The 21,396-nt window shown below is 40.0% G+C and overlaps 1 protein-coding gene across 1 annotated transcript in view; it reads left to right on the plus strand.

Moving 5' to 3' along the window:
* Positions 1-13,275: 13,275 nt before the first annotated feature.
* The window catches only part of MARK1 (MAP/microtubule affinity-regulating kinase 1), a 45,088-nt gene continuing 36,967 nt past the window's right edge, over positions 13,276-21,396 (plus strand). The window contains exons 1-2 of the mRNA XM_004695963.2: positions 13,276-13,473; positions 15,178-15,231. The gene's annotated coding sequence lies outside the window, so the exon portion shown is untranslated. The remainder of the gene's footprint in view (positions 13,474-15,177; positions 15,232-21,396) is intronic.

A 21,396-nucleotide genomic window follows, 5' to 3' on the forward strand; every position in this document is an offset into this window, starting at 1 on the left:
CAAGAAAATCCTACGAATATAGGAAAAATGAAGAAAAAAGAAAGCCACTTAAAACACAAAGCAAAATGCACAAATAAGCCCCACTATGTCCGTAGTCACAGGGAACATAGTAGCTTGAACTAGTTTAATTAATTCTCAACTGGTGTCCTCCAGTGAAATCCAGGAACTCAAATTAATTCTCAACTGGTGTCCTCCAGTGAAATCCAGGCATGCAGCTTTTACTGTGACACAAATGTAAAACAAAGATTGTAATGCCAGACAAATCAACATTAGGAATGGTGGCATTAAGTGACATAACATTCCAGATAATAGGGTTTACCCTGGGCCATAGGGCATGGCTGATGATAACAAATGGCACATTCTGTATGGATTTACGAACAGAATATCATCGGAGCATACCTGCCCTTTACTTAGTGCTTGAGATTACAGATCTGAATATATACTTGAAACAATAGTTATGGGGGATAAAACTGATCCTTCTGGTAAATGATACTGCCTGCCTTCTACCTTGCTTCAAGGTTCCCAAGCTACCTAGTTGAGACTCACTAAAAGTCTTCCCCAGACTCTGGGGCAGCGGCTCTCACAGCTGAGACATGACAGGAAAAGGAGGATCTGCAGAGGAGGATGATACCCAGCCCAATGTCTGGAGGAAGCCAGGTCTCAGTTTCCAGAAGTCCTCTCCCGGGGCAGTTGAGCAGGTGTTTTATCTTCCCCCAGCCATGACCACCAGTGTGACGTGTCCTTGAAGGAAGTTCTTCAGAGACTCTGTCCTAGGTTGTACTGGAGGCTGGCCCCAGAGGTCTTTCTGCTACATGCACCAAAGTTCTCAACTCCCAGTTGCTAGGCTGTTCAGCACAAACCACAGTCTACACAGGCAATTCAGGTCCAGAGAGCTACTCCTAGTATGCTGAGTCATTATAATATGTATCCGCTAAGTGCCCCTATGTCAATCATGGATGAACCTGCAAGCAGGAATATCTAAGGAAAGCATACTCAGTCCTCCTATGCTGACTCTTTTCACAACAGATTCTATGAAAGATATACCAAACACCCACTACATTGATTTCACAGCCCATGAGATGATCATGACTCAGAGTTTAAAAGCACAGCTTTGAAGCTCATCTTTAAAAAAAAGAAAAATCCCTGTTGATCTGATACGTGATAGTCCCCTCAAACTTCTGGCTTTTCCTATTCTCTGCTTCATAGTCCTGTCTGTCAGAGTGAGTACTTTGTGTTTTATCTTTCTCTCCTCCAATTCAGTTATTTACTTTTTTGGAAAAGTTTTCTAAAGTTCAGAAAAGTGGAATAACCATCTTCCTACCACCTAGAACCAGTAACAATTCTGTTATTTGCTTCTAGACTTCATTTTGTATTTCTTTTAAGCAACGAAGTTGTGTAAATGCTGTCCTTCTGTGTCCAGCCACAATTTGTGTAAATGCCATCCTTCTGTACCCGGCCACAATATGTGTAAATGTTGTCCTTCTGTGTCCAGCCATGTCCCCTCAGGTCTCCATTTTTTGTCCCATTAGTCTCTGGGGTCATTAGATCGTAGGCCCCTTCAGGTCCACCTGCAGCTTTTAGGTACAAGTGTCTGTAGCCAACGCATTATACTTCTGTATTGTTTTTCTTATTTAACATCTTGTGAGACCTACTTATGTTGGTAGGTAAGGATTTTGATAGATGATATGCAACACTGGGCAGAGGAATATACACTGTGTCCCTACTTAATATTGTCAGGGTCCAAGAAAAAACAGTAACCCACTGGGCCATAGTTGGTTGATGTAAATAAATTTAGAAAGAAGTTCATGTAGCAATTTCTGGCCACAGTAACATCAACAGACTACTAAATAAAGACTCAAAACTCTTACAGTACTTAGCAGTGTTTTGTGTTCATTGATGCACTTTGATACCCACTCTTTCAAGTTTGGGGCCACAGGTGGCTGGAGCCTGTCCCAGCAGCTCAGAGGGCCTGGATGGGGGGACCAGCCTTGCACTGGACACCTTCCCTTAAGGGACATGTCTCCTTCATCTTTATTCAGTAGCCACTATGTGCCCTTTCTTTGTGTGAGCTCTGTTTATATCTTTTGTTCACTTTTATATCTTTTGTTCGAATCTCCCCTCACCTGTACTGCCATTTTCAAACACCATTGTTATTTAAGAAAACTTCACTTTGGGGAGGTGGGGGGAATGGGTGTTATCTGCCTTGTAAATGTAATCTTTTGCATTTGTTGTGATGACTTTGTATTTATTATTGCCATGTCCTTTTTTATTTTCTGGTTACTGACACATCCTTTTACTCTTGATCCTACTCCTCCAGTTATTTTTGCCTTTTATTGTTTTGGTTGTTCTTTCCCCATTTGCTTTTTCTGTTAATTTGCAGTTTATAGAATCAGTTTCAGACCGTCTTATTAGAGATCCTATAAGCCTGAAGTCAGCTTTTTTTTTTTATTCCAAGCATATGCAATAGTTGTTGAATATCTGTTTTGTCAGAAGCTGCTCTAGGCTTCTAGACTTTGGGAAGCACTCTGAGGAAGGGACTCAAGAAGAAGTAGTCAAAGGCCTAGAGATGAGCAAAAGGAGAAGTTTGTGTCAGGTGACTCTTAAGTGATGTTTCTGGAGACTCACTCTATACGTACTCTTGGGTTTTATGGTTGACACTTAGTCATACAGCTACACTTAACTGCAGATATTATGAGATCCAAATTAGGGATAAAGGAAAGGAGAGGGATGGAGCTTTTCCCATACTGCTGAGAAAGCCAAGCAAATGGAAGAAAATGGATACATTGATTAACTTCAGGAGAAAACTAATAATTTAATAAGAATAAATTTATCATATGACCCAGCAGTTCCACACTTTGATGGTCAGCCCAGAGAAATGAAAATTTGTGGCCAGAAATGCTCATGGAAGGTTTTATTCCTAATAATAAAAAGCTTTTATTCCTAATAGAAAAAACACCCACAGACAGACACATTGTGATATTTCTGTACCCTGGAGTGCCAAAGAGCAAAATGGAATGAACTCATGGGACATGCAACAGCATGGATACAATCTTAAAATCAGTATGCTAAGTGAAGGAAGTCACAGCCACAAGTCTGTGTGGTATTATCTAAATAGATAGAATTCTAGAAAAGCATAAAGGATATTGACAAGGAGATGAGTGAGAGGGCTCTGGCAGCAAAGGACACTGGAAACTTGGGGGGGGGGTGATTGTTTTACATATTAATTGTGTTACATTGTATGTGATACCTTAGTTACATTGACAAAAAAGGAAATCGGATAGAGACTTCCATTGAGTTAGTATTTACAATTCATAAGCATGTAAGCACCATATTTTTAACTGAAAATTTCTATTACATTAGGAGGATGAAGGGAGGAGAGGATGGGCTCAAAGATTTTAATTCTGATTAGTGTTAGTAACCTGAACAGGAGCAGTGACTCAGGACTGTTTTTGTTAATAAACCAGCTGAATTGAGGGAGGAGCGGAAACTCTGACATGAGGTCTGTCTTCTGGGAGGTGAAGTCTAAGCTGAATATGAGAGGACCAGTTAAAAGTTCACTAAGTGATTCTTTAAACTGCAATTGACAAGGATGTTTCTTTCTCTTTGTTGAAGTCAAGTAGTACTTCCAAAAGATTGATTTACTTGCATCATCTACATTTATGCATTGATATACTAGCATCTTCTACAGTGCCAGGTGTGGAAAGGTGATGCAAATATATCTTTCCCCTTATATATTTCTTCTTAAAAAGCATTGCTGGTCCATATAGTATAACCATAATGTTGAGTAAGAGTATTTCATGGGATATTATTATCTTTCTTCTGTTTCATGGCTTACACTCAGTGCAACTCCATGTTTTTCAAACTAAAGTAACACACAGTATTTTTCTTCCAGTTATCTTTGTCTCTGGTCATACACTTGGCTGACTGTAACGGTGATTCTTTAATATGTGGAGTGATGTTGGCATGATTTCTTTAGATTTCTTTGGTTCTAAAAGGGACCTGCATTGGCCACTTCTCCATTAATATATTTTAGATTTTAAAATCAAGCACACTTACAATATGGGAGTTTGGAAAGTGCACGAGTATTAAGGATGAGCAGGGTCATCCCTTGCGCCTCCTTGCCACTTGGGCTTAGGCAGCCATGGTTGCTTTTCCTGTTTTCATTGTTGGACTTCATTTTTTTGTATTTTATCCTTTTGAAATATGACTCCTTATCAAATCGGTTGGTATTTCCTTGAAGTAAACTTTAATATATAAGATTAATTTTTTTTCTATTTGTAATTTAGAAGGGGCACTTCTAATAAAAATGATGTATTTATCTTTGAGTGGCTCCTTTCGTGCATAGCCACCATATTGAAAGATGAAGAAATGTGAAGGATAAGGTGCTTGACAACTATCTCTAGATAGTTGACAGCTATCTCTAGATAGTTTGGTAGATGGTTTTTATAAAGGGCCAATGTATTGGAAGGTAGTGTTCTCAGTCTTTTTCTGCTACTTAAAAGTTGTTGACACTTACAAAGCTACTTTTTTACTGAAACCACTCACCATTGCACTATTTAAAATGAAAACTCATCTTCAAATTCTGAAATTGGGGGGCCATTACTGTGTGACAACATATAGGAAGCATACTGGTTGAATATTTTTGACAACTGAATTCAGATTTATTTTCTGGTGCCTTATGAAATAGGCATTAATAGTTATTAATATATCTTTAATCATGCTTTTGTTTAAGATATGGGTATTCTATAAGTTGCCCTTTGATTAAAAGTTCTATTATTCTATAACAAAAATAATGAACAACCATATACCAGAGACATTTTGTGGGGGTGGAGTGGGGAATGGGATCAAAAACGGGGTGGGGGGAGGGAAATGCACGGGATTATGGTGTTGGCACATGGGTGACTTGGTGATGGGAAACCCACGGGGATTACAATTGAGATGGAAAAAAAATGTACAAAATGACGTAAAAATAACTTTTGTAATAAAAAAAGTTCTATTATTCTAAATAGAACTACAATAATGCCTGTGTGCAGTTTTTCAGTAAGGTAATTTGGCATGAAGAACTAAGGGATCTAGACAAGGGCTCTTGACTCAGGGTGTGTGACCTGTGTGCCTTGAGAAGTTCAGAACCTGCCTCAAGTCAGAACCTGCCTCAAGTTGATGGTCTTATTCAGACATTTATCCTTAGAAAGTTTGTATGTAAAGTTCTTTCAATTTCTGGTGTATACCTTCTGACAGTAAGTTCTTTCACTGTTTTTAAAAAAATCTCTCTATTTTGACATTATTTTTGAAAGCACCTTTTCACTGGGTGAAGAATTTGAGGTAGCATCAGTGTTCTCTGCAGTGCATCACAAGTCTTCTATTGTCACTGGTCGCCACTCTTTCCAAGAAGTGAGCTGCCATTTTATTGTCAGCCCTGTGTGCGTATACTGCTGCTTCCCCTCTCTTGTTTTAAGAGTTTGCCTTGTTGTAGCTAGTTTTTAAAAGTTTGATTATGACATGCATACTTTAGACTTTCTTGAAGTGGGTCACTTGCCATCCCCTTTCAGCTCACTGTTTAGGTGTTATTTCAAAAACTCTCACTTCCATTTCCTTTCTCTAGGGCCACATTTACACACGTATTAGTCTGGTGATCACTCATAATGGTAATAGGGACTCTTCATTTTTGTTTAATCTTCTTACTTCAGGTTGACTAATTTGTATTCACCTATCTAGTAAGTTTTTAAATTAGATATACTATTTAGATCTAAAATTGCCATTTGTTTCTTTTGTGTCCATTCTCTTGTTATTTCCCAGTTGTTTTTTCTGGTCATATTTTCCTTTATTTTAAAGCACTTACTTATAATAACTGCTTTAAAGTTCTTCCCTGCTGGCTTTAACTCCTGGATCATTTTGGCATCTGTTTCTGTTAATGGATGTTCTTTTATTATTATTATTTTATTTAATTATTTTTTATAATATAATAGCTTATTTTTACATCATTTTGTACATTTTTTTTTTCATCTCAATTGTAATCCCCGTGGGTTTCCCATCACCAAGTCACCATGTGCCATCACCATAGTCCGTGTACTTATCCCGTATGTTTTAATTACAGAGTGTACACTGTTGATAGTACCCTACACAGAGACTGTGGATTTAGTTATTGACTTATGAAAAGGATGGTTTTCATTTTAACAAGTAGTTAATTGAGCTTGTCTTAGATTTGAAATTCAGCCTGCCCTGTGGTGGGCTCCATCCAGATCTCTGCTTATTTCCTTAACCTTCTAGTTGCCTCTTTCCAACAGGTTCCTTGGAATTTCCCCTGTTCCGCATTGGCTTAGGACTCAGCAAATACCTGTGTTTATGTAAAGATTTCACAGTTTGTTTATCTATAGCTTTTGTTTTTGCTAGGGTTTTATTTCTTACTCTCTAGCCATTTTCTTTAGTTTCCAACTATATCCTCTGTATTCATCCATCCAATAAGCCTCCTTTGTCTAGTCTGCTTGAATATCAGTCACCTGGGGTTTATACACAGATGGAAACTGTAAAAATTGCAAGTTTCATCCTGTTTGTTCCCTTTTTACAAGGATCAGCCTTCCTCAGTTTTTTGGCTTGCTTTTTGGGGCTCTTTGGACTCTGCAAACAATTTTTTTTAATAATTTGTCAAGAGATTATATTTTTACCTGCTAATGGGTTTAGTCAGAGACACAGCATTCATCCATGGCTAGATGGACATACCCTACTTTCTTTTTGAAAATGATCTTGAGGAGTTGAAATAAAGTCACTGCATTTAACTTGTCATCCCTGTGTTGGTGCTAAGAGCAGCTGACCCAGGGCACAAAAGGCCTGCAGAAGTGGTGTGTTCTAGAGTCTGGGAGGAGCTGCCCTACTTTCAGGTCTAATACATGACATGCCATCTTGGAAATGGTCTTACCATTCAGACTCAGTGGCTTTTCCTTTAAGAGTAGAGTGTGGGGCCCTTCCTGGTGGCACAGCGGGTTAAAGCACAACACTGAGAAGCTAAAGCCACTTCCCCATGAGTTCGATTCCCACCTGCCACGGAGGAGATCCACATGGCAAGGCAGGCCTCTCCTGACCGGCCCACTGCTCCCCTCAGCAGTGTACTTCGTTGATCTGCCTGTTCTGCTCCCCACTCTGTCTCTGGTGAATCCCCGCACTGTCCCTTCACCTCTGGCCTGTACTCCAGTTCTGTATGCATAAATAAATAAATCATTAAAAAAAAAGAGTAGAGTGTGTTTTAATGTATTGATATGGTATTTGTGTACATAGAATCATAACCATAGCAGAGAAGGATGAACTAAATGGGTTCACTGAGAGGCAAGTCTAGAGTTTGTTTTCTTCTCTTTTTATTATCTCTTTCAGTTGTTAACACCTTTTCAAGTGAGAAAACCCAAATCTATTTTGAGAATTGACAGCCTTCTTTGTTCTCTGGTACATGTTTGCTCATTCTTTGTGGTTAGGTAATAGTTATCCTCAGCTTGATAAAATGTTTGTGAGCAAGCTCAGTAGGTTTTGGGGAGTGTGCGCTGTGTGTATATCTACACTTTGTGGGAGCCAATATGTAATTTTTTTTTCAACTTGTTTCAAAGGATTTCAAGAGGATGTGTAACTATGCACTGCTTTTTTTTTTTTTTTTTACAAGGAATTACAGATTAATTCTCTCTTGTCTAGACAACTCAAATCCTTCATTTTCTCAGGCCTCTTTTTCAGGTGTCCCCTCAGAGACTGTCCATGACCACCCTCTGTAGTCCCTTACCTTGCCTGCTATCTTATTTTGCACAAGAACATGTCAACATTTTCTCTGTAAAATGAGGAGTTTTTTTTCTGTGGAGTTTCTTTCTTCATTCTCCAGCATGTGAGACAGTACTTAGCTTATAGTATGGGTCATGGTAAATTTTTGTTGATTAAATGAAACACTGAATAGTGACAAAGGAAGTGAAGTTCAAAACATGAGATGGAACGAGAAGCTTTGGAGTTACCTCGATGACTCCTTGCTAGCTATGTGTTTTCACCTCCATTGTGACAGCGCGTGGGAGAGCTTCCTACCCAGCTGTTTCTAATTCTGCTGTGGGAAGGTGCAGTACTTGTTCTTTTTAATACCTGATTAGACAACAGTTGATGGGTGGCAATAATAAAAACAAGGCCTTTGCGAACTAGTGAGGCAACATGTGAATGAAAACCTCCCTTGCTTAGAAAAAATAACAACTCTGACACATGGGGCACCTGAGCTTAGCCCTTGCAGTTAGGCCCTGATTTTGGGGTGTGTTTACCTGTGGCCTGAACACAGTGCCAGCCTCACAGAGACTCAGCGCCTGCCTGACCTCTGAAGTGCTGGCTATTGTGTGTGTTGTGAGCCACACTTAGTTGCCGGAACTTTGTAGTTCCTAGGCTACTTTCTGATGCTAATAACAAAGGCAGAAATGGTCTGTGAATTAAAGAGCTTAAGCAAAATTAGACATTATAAAGTTTTCCTTTTACTTGCACTGAGTGTAATCCATCCTCCTTTAAAAATAGTAGGAGCACCCCAGTTCCTACAAAATTCCACCCTTTGGCTAACTCTGCTTCCTGTGTGGTTTCAATAAAATGAATGCATGTTTTCTTTCTGCTGTGTCACTGGAGTGGTCAGTACAACTCCCAAGTTGTTCACTTTCTGGATGACCATCTGTACTATCAGCGTCAGGACCAGCATACAATTATGTTCAAAAGTTTTTTGTTGTTGCTGCTGTTTTATCCAGAGGGAGGACATGGAGATGTAAACATGTGCTTTAGTTGATATTAATATGAAATCCACATAAACAAAAGGGTCAGACTCCAGTGGCACATGGCCCTTGGCCATAACTGTGCTCTGGAAGTGGGAGCCACATGGTGTCTATGAAGCTGTTACAGCGATTAGGAGAAGTGGCACAGGGAAAGCATCTAATACAGCTCCTAGTGCATAATGCTTCAAGAAATAAGGTTTTTTTTTAATCACCGCTTTCCTTCAGGATAACTATCATACTGCTACTCTCGTGTAGCAAAACACGTAGAAGGAGAAATCCCAATCCCAGTCAGATTTTCTCTTAATTTAAAAAATTATTTGCTTCGGGGGAAAAGTGAGGAGCCACACCACTCATTATGAAATTAGGTTAAGAGAGAGATTTTGGCTTAGGGAGATTTTCTTCATTATCATTGACTTGTTCATGCATTTGTTTATTCACTTGTACCCTCTTAGCCAAGCGGCACCTTCTTCTCTTGCCTTTTAAATATGACTTGGTTTGTCAGATGTATGGGGATCTACATCTGTAACTCAGAGTTTGAATGCTGATAGTAGAAAGCACTAAATGGCTCCTTTAAGTTATTGTTTTTGGGTTTTTTTTTTCCCCCGACATAATGTGAGCCCATTTTGAGATTTTCTGTTCAATTTTCCACTGACTGAACTGCTGACCCTCCTACTTGTCTAGGTCCTTGTCCTCTTTTAGGTGCAATTCAAATGTCACCCATTCCATCAAGGAGTACTCACTCTAGCCCTCTTGTCAAATCACCCTTTTTCCCTTTTAGCCCACTGTTGGGGCAGTTTCACTGTCCATTCAGGAAGACAGATAAAGGAGAGTCCCAGGACCCCAGTGGGCTTTTACAGGTCTTTAGTGCCCTCTCTGGGAACCAGGGGCACAGGCACAGGAGGCAAGGAGACACCCAGCCCCCGCAACACCCCCATCAGGCCCCATGAATCTTTGCGCTTTCCCTGGGGGTCTGTCTTGCGTCGTCCAGCGATCTTGCCTCAGCGTCACCCCTGCAGTGTAATTCCGTCTCAGAGCGATGCTACCCTTTTATTCCTGGCCTCTCTGCACAGGTGCCCACACTCGCACATGGGAAAGGCGGTAAAAGGCCCTAAAACTCATTTACCCTACACCGGTGGTACCAAGTGTGATTAAGTTTTGCTTTAGTTCTTTACACATTCTTAATCTCTCCACCAGAATTTAAGTTTCATTCTTGAAGATTTCTTCTGGCTTTCTACAGACTTGAAAAAAATATAATCATTTTTTACTTGAATTAGCCTGAGTTGGTTTCCATTGCTTCCAGTTAAGAACCCTGACTGAACCAGAAATCGGTGCCAGAGTGGCAGCTGACCTCACACACTCACAGATGTGTTCAAGGTTTGGGATCGGTTTACATGGCCTAGGAGGGAATTCCTTTTTTATTTCTTTGTGTGGTTTTCATTAACATACTGACATATAGCGTGTGTCACCACTGTTCTAAGCACCTTTACATAGTCCGTCTCATCCCCACAACAATGTGAGGTGGCTTTATTACTAGCTCCATTTTACAAACAAGAAAGCTGGAAAGCTGGCATTTGAAGGGTCATGGGCCAGGTGGAGGACATGAACTTGGAGTTAAAGGCAGGGCACCCCCTCTTGTTACCAGGAGTTAGAGTCAGGCGTCCATGGGATGCAGGCTTGAAGATCCTGTGGAATCGTCACCTGTAACACTCTGCACCCCACCCTCAGACTAGTTTTGGGTCCTGCTGCCACTGCTGTGGAAGGAGCTTGGGGATCCCAGCCCTATTGCTAAAAGACAGACGGCAACAGGACCCTTGGCTAAAGCTGAGGGCTAAACTAAAGACGTCTGACTGCCTGTCATCGTTTTTTACATTAGTAACCTGAAGGCTGAGTTTGTTCACTGGAAGCTCATCATTTCATGCAGCTTGAGCGGGATCTGTGTTTTTGCCAGGTTTCCTCCTTGAGAGTCAGGGACGGCACTCTCCCCTGCCATTGTTCTGTGCTCCCCCAAGGAAAACCCATGCTCCTGCCTGCTGCTGCGACAGTTCTGAGGTGTCCAGGGGGCTTGGGTAGAGCCCTGTCTCTGGTTTTTATGCATTATTAATTATATTTTAATGTGTTTATATTAATAAAACTTATTCATTAAGCCTTGTATGAATGCAGCCTGTATAAGTTGAATGGTTCATGAAATGAGTTAGAATTTGGGAGAATATACCAACCTGTCAATGTAAGAGGTGGGTTGGGAAGGAATCAGAACTACTCTTTACTCTCCTGTGCTCTTCACATACATACACAGCATTATACCGGTGGTTTTCCTAGTGTTTCCTTCTCCCTTGGTAGGATCAGTCAGAGACCGCATAACCATATACCCCACAATGTTACATGTCAGACCAGGGGATCAACCAATTGCCTCATGGGCCAGACTCAGCTTTGTGGTGTGTTTTGTTTGGTACTGAGCTAACGAAGTTCTTGAAGTTTTTAAAGACTGAAAAAAAATATGGATAGACAGTAAATACCTCCAATGCCTAAGATCTTTACTATCTGACTCTCCTGCAACCACCCCAGGCCAGGCAGTTCATTGTAGGTTCAGGCAGTTTTTGAAAGACAAGTTTGGAGCCCATGGCCTCATCCCCACAGGTTAGGGAAAACAAGCCAGCAGGGAGACAGCAACCTAGCCCCCTCCAAACCCCTATAGGCTCTTTCCTCTTAGCTGTTCCCTGATGCTGTCCTCTGCGCCCTGCCATATGGTCCTCTGCCGCCTCCCACGGTCCTCTGCACCACCGCCCTTATATGCTCAGTCTCTGGGCTCAAGTGCACCCACTCGCGCAGGCCCACACCACATTCCAGGCAAACATGGAGGTCCATAAGTGTGGATCATCAATACTAATGACAGGAGGGTGGAAAAAACCTGATCACTTCCATTTACCCTACACTGACTTGCAAATAAAGGAATCAGGATTGAGAGTAAGGAGACCTATAGGAGGCACAAGGAACAGAGAGACATGTGAAGAAGCTGTTTCACTGTTTTTCAGAGGAATACCACCAAACTGTCAGGGGTATTGACCCTGATCAAGAGTTTTTCCTTAGGAAATTGGTTACATCTCCTACTTTCCTTATTTTTTGTTTGTTTGCAAATTTCACAAGAATTTGACTATGTGATTAGAATCTCCTAATTGGTCATGGTTCCCTTCCATTTAACATTTTTTTTTTTAAAGATTTATTTATTTGTACATACAGAACTGGGGTACAGGCCAGAGACTCAGGGGCAGTGAGAGACTTCACCAGAGACAGAATGGGGAACAGAACAGGCAGATCGACGAAGTACACTGCTGAGGGGAGCAGCGGGCGGGTCAGGAGAGGTCTGCCACGCCATGTGGTCTCCTCCGGGGCAGGCGGAAATCGAACTCATGCGGAAGTGGCTTTAGCTTCTCAGTGCAGTGCTTTAACCCGCTGCGCCACCAGGGAGGGCCCCATTTAACTTTTAATGGAAATACACTAATAGTGTTGTGTGCCAGCTGATGTTGCCGTATAACAAGTCTTTCCATCCTTTCTGGCTTAGCTAACAAGAATATTTCTCACCAGTCAGATGGTCAGTTGGGGAGGGTTAGTTGATTTAACCTGGTGTCAGCTGAGTAGGGCTTTGCTCTTCCTCAGACTGGACAAGCCCTTTTTGTGGGATGATAAAGGTCTTTAGGGAGCGAGCTGGCACATAGCATGGTTTCTTGATGACTAGCTTGGGGCTGGTGCACTGAAAAATATGATATTTGTCATGTGTGATTCTATGTTTTCATAAAGATTGCTGGAAGTTCCATGGATGTCAGAGTGCTGACCAAACTAGACAAGAGTAGGCACAATCCTTGCTGGTGGGATAATCTGGCAGTTTCACCTGGGATCCATATGCTAATAAGCCTGCAGGATCAACTCATTGTAGGGATTGGGCAGTGGGAGACAATGAGTTAGAGTGACCTCGGTGCCTCCAGAACAGTGGTGAGAAGGGTTGAGATGCAGTGGGACCGAGGTCATGGTTCCAGGCAGAGTAGATATTGACTTGAAGTACACAGCAGATTGTTCAAGGCCAAGTCACATGTACAACAGATGAAAATGAAGGAGAAAAATAGCAGTGCTAGTTTAGAGAAACAGAATGGTGAGGTCAGTGTTTGTGCCACTTTTAAAAACCCTCTGCCCTGTTAATGACAAAGTCCTGGCTGGTATGGTCATCGCCGCCTGAAGGGGAACCCCACAGAGGGTTCATGGTGTTTGGGGCTCCTGGCTATCTGTTTATATTTCTTCATTAAAGGCATATATACCTAAAGTGAGGCCAAAATGTTGTGTTGTAAGTAGTTATAATACTACAAAAGAAGCTAACCAAAATCAAGTAGAAATTACAAGTGATTGCTTAGAATTTAAAATCTTGTGAAGCAATATATTTTCATCAAAGATGAGTTATCATCAAAAATAACTGCAATCTACTTATAATTTAATTAATAATGAAATCTTGCAACTTTTTTCTTAGCATACATCTGTGGATGGGTACACCGAGCCACATGTCCAGCCTACCAAATCAAGCAGCAGACAGAACATCCCACGGAGTAGAAACTCCATTACATCAGCAACAGATGAACAGCCTCACATTGGAAATTACCGTTTACAGAAAACAATAGGCAAGGGCAATTTTGCCAAAGTGAAATTGGCAAGACATGTTTTGACTGGTAGAGAGGTAAGTCTTCCCGCTGCCTTTCACTCTTTTCTTTGACCTCTGTAGAATCTCATTACAAAAGCTTCTCTGAGGCTGGTGGGACTGTAACAGGGTGGTCCCCAGGAAAAGGAGAGGTTCCAGGTTCCCTGCCCCACCCAATAGAGGGTGATGCTGAACAGGGAGAGAAGAAACTAGAGAGCAGACTTGCAAATGATGGAATCAGGATTGAGAGTAAGGAGACCTATAGGAGGCCCAGGGAACAGAAAGACCTATGAAGAAGCTGCTCTTGCTTCTTGATCCTGGACTGAGTGAAACAGATGTGGTTAAGACACCTGTGGGAGGTTAACAGTGGCAGCAGCTTTTATCTTGGTTTTGATTTTGTTCATTTCCTCCCAGACTTGCCTGACTGTTTCAGACCCTTTTGTATGGGTCTCTGCCAGACGGTGCTTAAGATTTGTGACCAGCTTTGGAGCCTTGCTTTGGGCCAGTCCTGTTTGTGTGAACTTTTACCCAAAAGGGGATGAGTAACTTTGGGTACTTAATTTGAAAACTATATTCTTGGTCTTTTCTGTATTGCATGCTCATTTTTCAAAAGCTCCTGTTCCGTTGAAGTGTATATGTTTTGTCTTGATGGGCTGGATGGCAGAACCTATGTAGAGCCCTTCCCTGAAATAAGGCTGAGGGACAGTCCAGTGTATATGAGACTGGAGTTGCACAGGTAGAGTGCCACCATCACATGAAAGTGACCTTTTTACATTGCGCAAAGAGTCATTCCCCCATAGAGCATCTCCTGTACTCAGGGGCACTCAAGATGGAGAGTCTCTGGGCTCCTGGGCTCCACTGTCTGGTTTCTAACACTTGGGCTTCTCAACCCAGGAGTGGGTGGGCAGCTCTTGTTAACTGTTGCTTAAGGGATAAACATGCAGAAAGTTACCTAGTCATTTTTATCTATTTAGAGACCACATTGAATATATACTATTAGGCAGATGTTATTCTCAAGTAATAAGAGAATTGAGTTCCTAAAATGCCATATGTTTTGAATTATGTGTTCTTAGATATAAAAACTGACATATTTAATAACACTTATGAAATTAGTATATTTAGTGATTTATATGTCAATCTCTAGAAACAGTTAAACAGGTTGGATTACATAATGTTTACTGGGTCTGTCTAGGATATTATGAATGATCTCAGTCATAAAATGTTCTTAGTAAGATTTCACATTGCTCTGTCGATAGTATCACAGCCAGTGGAGTTTAGTCCTTTCCCCAGGATGCTCAGATACAGACTGTGTTAAGCAGAGACTTAGAGGACACTCATGTCCACTCTGTCTGCTACAAGTGAGCGTAGGTGTCTGATGGCTCCACTTTCACCATATATTGAGTTATTCACATAGACTCAAACTGTGCGATTTTTTTCTAAGGCCTGTTACTTATCAATGAGTAAAAGATTAAGGTAGAGGATGATTTTTACTTCAAAGGTATAAACATGGAAGATATAGCAGAGGGAAAATATCATGGAGTCAGGATCAAATAAGTTAAAGACTTGATCAGGGAAATCTATTCAAAGACTGCCAGGTTGCCAAAGCTCTACCACACCTGTAGGTGAACACCAAGTATTGTTAAATTTCATGTAGTTAGGAATGAAACAAAAGGTGTTTTCTTTGTAACTATTTGCTTAGTAGAATACATATTTCAAATATAGTCTAACAATTCTCTTTTCTAGGTGGCTGTGAAAATAATAGACAAAACTCAGCTAAATCCTACCAGTCTACAAAAGGTATTTAATTATTTTAATAGTAAGTAATTAGAATATGAATTTATTATAAATATATACTTTTCTGTAGAATCAAGTTTCCTTTTAGGCATGATAATGACATTTCATCAATATGTTAAAAAAGGGCATATAAAACATAATATTAAAATATTTATTGGTACTTAAATAATATTTACAAAGTAGTTGTTACAAACATCTGTTCAGATGCATGCACCATATTGTAGGATTGTGTATCTTTTACCTCAGTAGAGTAAAGCTTTAGCAAATATTTTGAAGTGGTCAGGATTCTACTTAGTTAAAAATCTGTTTGAATTCTTTTTGTTCATAGATGGATTTTCCTTTTACACAGTATTTGCTTTTCTTCACTCAAAAGAACTAGTCTTTCAGCTCACTTACAGATGTGAACAGGGTGAAAATATAAAACAGCAGAGGAAGCAATTAAAGCAATTAGGATGGAGACTGCCCTGGTTAACATAGCTGTTTCATGTTGCTTCATTAACTAAGTGGGAAAATGTTCTCAGATACTTGTTTTGGTACCTGAAAAATGAAGCAGATATTCCAACATCTACCCCATGTATATTGTTTTTAATATAGTGAGATAATACACATTGTGATTTTTTTAGCACTGTAATGTGACATAGATAACGCTAGACTCCTAAGTTAAAGATCCTTGTCATATCAAATATTTAGTAAGATGTGTTTACACTGCTTTAATTCTTATTTAAGTTAAAATGAATTTACTAAGATGCTTTTAAATTTGACAGCCAGTGTAACTTTTTATAGCACAGGATCTTTTGATCAGTGAGAACATGAAAGGTCTGCTGACTATTGTTGTTTTTTTTTAATTGTGTGAATGTGAGATAATTTACCTTCTGGGTCTCTCTGGGAGAAACTTCTCATCGTTCAGCTAATCATGTGTAGTTGTGTGAGTTATCCAGGATGCTATTTTTTTCCCCTTGGACTGGAACCATAGGGAGACCAATTTCTGCTTGAATCACTGGGAATCTGCTTAAAATGCCTTAGCTGTGTGACTGTCCCTTGGGTTCTGCCCAAGGCCCTCTTCCCTGGATGCAGCTGCAGGGACTCTGATGAGCAGACTGGTTTTCAGTGGTATTTAGTGTGGTTCCAGCTTGTCATTTGAGGTGCACACAGTGTGGAACCCCCCAGACTTCCCAGGGAAAATAACAGCAAAAGAAAGAATTCAACAAATGTAGGCATGTATGTTCTTTTTAAAATGGTGCACGTTCACAGATTTCCTTTCTTTTAAATGTATTGGAAATAATTTAGTTCTCGCACACTCTAGAACATTCAGTATCTGATCTTACTCAGTTTATATACCATTTGCAACTCCCAGTGAGTTTTATCTAAAAAATAAGTAATGGGGTTAGAAATAACATATTTGGACCCTCCGTGGTGGCACAATAGGTTGAGGCATGGCACTGCAAGCTGGCCACAGCCATCTCCGTGTGAGTTCCATCCTGACCTGGAAGTGACCCACATGGCGCAGCAGACCTCACCTGTCTCTCCTGCTGCTCCTCTCAGCAGTGTACTTTGTTAACCTGCCTGTTCTGCTCCCCACTCTGTCTCTCGTAAATCCTCTCACTGCCCCTGCACCTCTGGCCTATTCCCCAGTTCTATATGCATAAAAAAATAAAAAGAAATAATATATTTCCTTAGGATTTGCTGATAAATCCTAGAGGTTAAAAAAAAGCAAAAAATTCTGTCTCTATTTTAGGTATGCTTGTTAAAAAGCAGACTGTGGTAGCACATGTATTTTAAATAAGGATTCATTTTAATCTCCTCTCCAAATATGTTTGGTTAAATCTTGTTTTGACCTTGATCAAACTGTACATTCATTCCCCTCTTTAATCATCTTCTGTATAAAATATATTTATATGAAAGATTACTTTTCTTTGCTAACATCAATGATAGATAAGAGAAATCTAAATTTGATATCCCAACAGTTCAAAACTTCTAAAACGTTTATCAAAACAATTTGGTTCTTCTGAATTCTTAAACATCTTTGATTTCCACATTTCCCACATATTATTTGTATCATACACACATATTTTTTAATGATGTTTATTAAAGTAATGTTGGTTCACAACACTGTGCATAGTTTAGGGATCAGGTTTCCAGAGCCACCAGCACACCACACTCCCCTTCCTTAGTCTGCTTCTTTGCTCTTCCCCTCTGCTTCCCGTTCTGGTGGCTTCAATGCTATAGCCAGACTTCAGGGTTTGTTTTACCTGTTCCTCTCCTTTGTGTTTTATATTCCATACCACATATCAGTGAAACCATATCTCCAGAAGTGGTGACACACCAGGACGGTTTTTGTTTTTTATTTTAATTCTGCAAGGAATTTAATTCTGCCATGTGAATAAAAAATGTTGTAGCTAGTGCTCAGCTGTTCATGGCTCTATTCTCCCTGCAATGTGGCCAGCAGCAAGCCCCTGATCTTGATTTGGTCCTGAAGGAAATACTGAAAATGGACTATCAATAAATTCCAAATATTGCTGTGGTATCTGTTTAGCCTACCATGTGAAGATTGGCAAGTATGTCTTTCACACTGAAATATGATGACTTTTGAGGGAAAATGTGTTCAAACAAGTTTCTTTTAGGTGGTATTATCAATTATGTTCATGTTCAGCTAAAATAACAGCAGTTTAAATGTTGGTGATGAGATCGCTGGATTTTCTGGAAAGACCAAACTGTTTCAAGCAGTTCACTGACCAAAAATCTAATTTTTCTAAACTTTTGTCCTCGTTGGTTACATGACAAAAGAGCTCATGATATATTCTTAGACATATTTAATGTATAAATGCTATGCCCAAAAAAGGTGAGAAAAAGCACCTTCTAGAGAAAATGTACCCAGAGAATACGCAGCATTAATTTACCATTGTCCTGCAAATTGAAGCTTCCAGTCCTCTCACTTAGGAGTGTGATGAGGTCAGCCACCTGAGCATTGTCCATTTTCAGGGAGAAGCGCCGGGGTAAGGTTAGATCTACAAATCAGTCTGAATGTCTCTGATGCATCAGCTAATGCTGTTAATTTTCTCAGTCAACCTATGACTTAGGATTTTTTAATTTAGTAGAAATAAGAAATAAAAATGGGAAAAAGAGAGTTAGAAATAGAAACCATCTTTCAGTTGCATCGGAGTGCCATCGGGACAGATCCATATGCTCATTCATTAATTTTAAATCTGGCAGCTTTATTGAAGGAAGATTCTAGTTCAACTTCTAGTTCTCCTTCTGTTTTCCTCTGCCTTTTTGGTTCCCTTTTTACTCTTTCCTCTGAATGGAGTCATTGTCCTTTCCTTGGCCACTTGATGTTGGATTTTCACAAGACTTGGCCCTAAGACTTCGTTTCTGTATCCTTTTTAAGGCCGTCTCCTAGGTAGACGCACTCACAGGTTAATACTTCAGGTCACCAGGTTAATACTTCAAGTCAGAGACTTGCTGTAATCTCTCAAAGATAGCACAGTCTCCACCATCACATCCAGCACTACATGACATCTCTGCCCCACCTGCTCAATGACCCTTCCACCTCAGCCTGCGCTGGTATTCTCATTAATAAATGACATTGTCCCCGAGTTATACAGTAATCCAGGAACCTCAGGACTATCCTTGACGTCATCCTCTTCCCCATGTTCATCAGCCAGGTCATCCTTATATTGTTTGATTCTTTTTCTTGCATATCTTTTGAAACATGTCATCTTTGTATCGTTTTCCATCATGACCTCTCCAGACAAAGCTACCATCACCTCTCCCTTCAGTTTCCCCAGCAGCCTTCTAACTGCTCTTTTCTGCCCCTACTTTGTACCTTACACACATACAGAGTTCAGAAAGTCATGGAGGATGCAAAATGGATCTCTGTGCCCTCTTAGACAGTAGCTGGTACTCCATCCTCGCTAGTTCAGAAACCTAGTACTTTGACATGGTATCCCTTAGATCCCATCAGCTCCTCCCACCCCACAGTTTTCCCTGCTTTCCTCCTCCCCTATTCCTCCAACTTTGGGTCTTTCTTTCACCAGCTCCTATTCAGATCCTTTGCTCCAGCCTCCAGATCTTCATTGCTTCCCATCCCACCCTCTACATAAGGCTTCTCATGCTTGTCCACTTAATCATGACTCATTTCTCACATTTCAGCCTTAATGTCATTTCTTCAAGAAAACTGTTCCTATCTCCACAACAAAGTTAAATTCCCCTGCCTCTTTAAAATCAAGCATTAATGACCAAGGGTTAGTCACTTAGTTTTTGTTTTGATTTTGCTAGTAGTTTCTTGTTTTTGTTTTTGATGGTCTGCTTCCAACTCTTAAACCCTCTATTCTGATTGCTTTATCTTTATTGACTGTAAAACATACATATATACAATTTACTAAAAGTGATATGAAGGAAATTTCTAGGAACCTTTAAATCACCAGTAAGTTTTAGACCAGCCCATGGCTGCCTTGAAAGTCTTATATTCATTTAATTATTTGAATAATAATACTCACGTTTTCTCTAAGTCGGGAAGTTTATTAACATAGTAAATGAATCTGTTTTTACTTTGGGACATTCCAGGACTTTAGACTCTCCCATTTCAAAAAATCTTACTTTCTCAAAATAATTATATATTGGGATACAATGGGTTAAAGCATAGTACTGTGAAACTATTTCAGCCACTGCAGCATGAGTTCGATCCCTGGCAGGGGGCTGACCCACATGGTATGACAGACCTCTCCTGTCTCACCCACTGTTCCCCTCAGCAGTATCTTTTGATTAATCTGCCTGTTCTGTTCCCCACTCTGTCTCTGGTGAATCTTCTCTCCCCCCGCACCTCTGGCCTGTACCTCAGTTCTGTATGTATAAATAAATAAATCTTTTAAAAAATTATGTATTGGACTAAAATGTTTCATTTCTAATCTTAAGAAAGAATTACAGATAAGGTTGAAGCTGTATGTGCTATTTCTTGGTTCCATTCCTGTCTTTTCATACTTAGAAAAAAGCTACTATTCTGAATTTGATCTTTCTTATTCCAATTTTTTAATATGTGTATAATCTACATAAACCACTAAGTATTATTTACTTGAGAATGTCCTATCTTCTGCAACTTGCTTTTGTCATATAACAGTGTCTGCAGTTTCATGCCTCCAAGCTATAATCTAGTTCCTTTATTTCACTCCTCCATGGTGCACCGTTGTGTGACATCCGCAGCTCACCCACTCTCCCTCTAGTAGATTCAGTGTGCTTTACTCACTTTATTATTGGTGGATTTTTTGTTATTCCTGGTCTTTCTCTTTTTGCCATGTTAGTTAGCTTTTTGTTCTTATAGACAGTACTGAATTGATCATATCTTTTTGTGAAGATATATGGGAAAATGTCTGCCTTTCGAGTTTGAAGAGACTTTCTAAATTGAGGGCATTGCACTTCACTAGATAATATCAAATTTTTCTGAAGGTGGATGCCCCAATTTGTACTTCTGCATAAACTGTGCAAGATTTACTGTGGCTCTACATTCTTGCCAACACTTCATATTATCAGATTTCTTAATTTTTGTTAACCAAGAATCTTATAATCTACCTGTGGAGATAAAACTCAGGGAAGTAGCACAGCCTCCCATTTAAAAAGCATTCCTTCTCTTACTTTGCATTGAATAATTGACTATAGTTGTCAAGTTTTAGTGAATAATCATTTCTTTTTTTAGTTAAAACTCACCTAATACATATTCACATCTGTTTCTGAACTATTTTGTGGTAAGAACTTACGAAAGTCCCATTGTTATGCTTTATAAAACATGAAATACTTAGTGTCCCAAGAGGCCTACCTGGGGCAAAGGAGTTAAGTCACAATATTATCGTGCTATTATCACTGCTCAGGCCCGAAGATCCTTGGCCAGAGAGCTAGTCCACATGGCACAGCAGACATCTCCTGTCTTGCCTGCTGTTCCCCTCAGCAGTGTACTTCAATAGATCTGCCTACTCTGATCCCCTTTCTGTCTCTGGTGAATCCTCTTACCCTCTGAACCTAAACCCCAGTTCTTGTATGTATTCATGCATGCATAAGTGAATGAATGAAAGAATCTTTAGAAAAATACTTAGCATTCCAATAAAATGTCTGAAGGCTAAAAATAAGCAGTGTGGCAAACCTAGACATTAGAAGTTTTAATTTTTAGGACTCAGTATCAGT

Source organism: Condylura cristata, unplaced genomic scaffold (assembly GCF_000260355.1).
Source record: "Condylura cristata isolate star-nosed mole 26May11 unplaced genomic scaffold, ConCri1.0 scaffold00018, whole genome shotgun sequence".
In the NCBI taxonomy this organism is placed as follows: domain Eukaryota; kingdom Metazoa; phylum Chordata; class Mammalia; order Eulipotyphla; family Talpidae; genus Condylura; species Condylura cristata.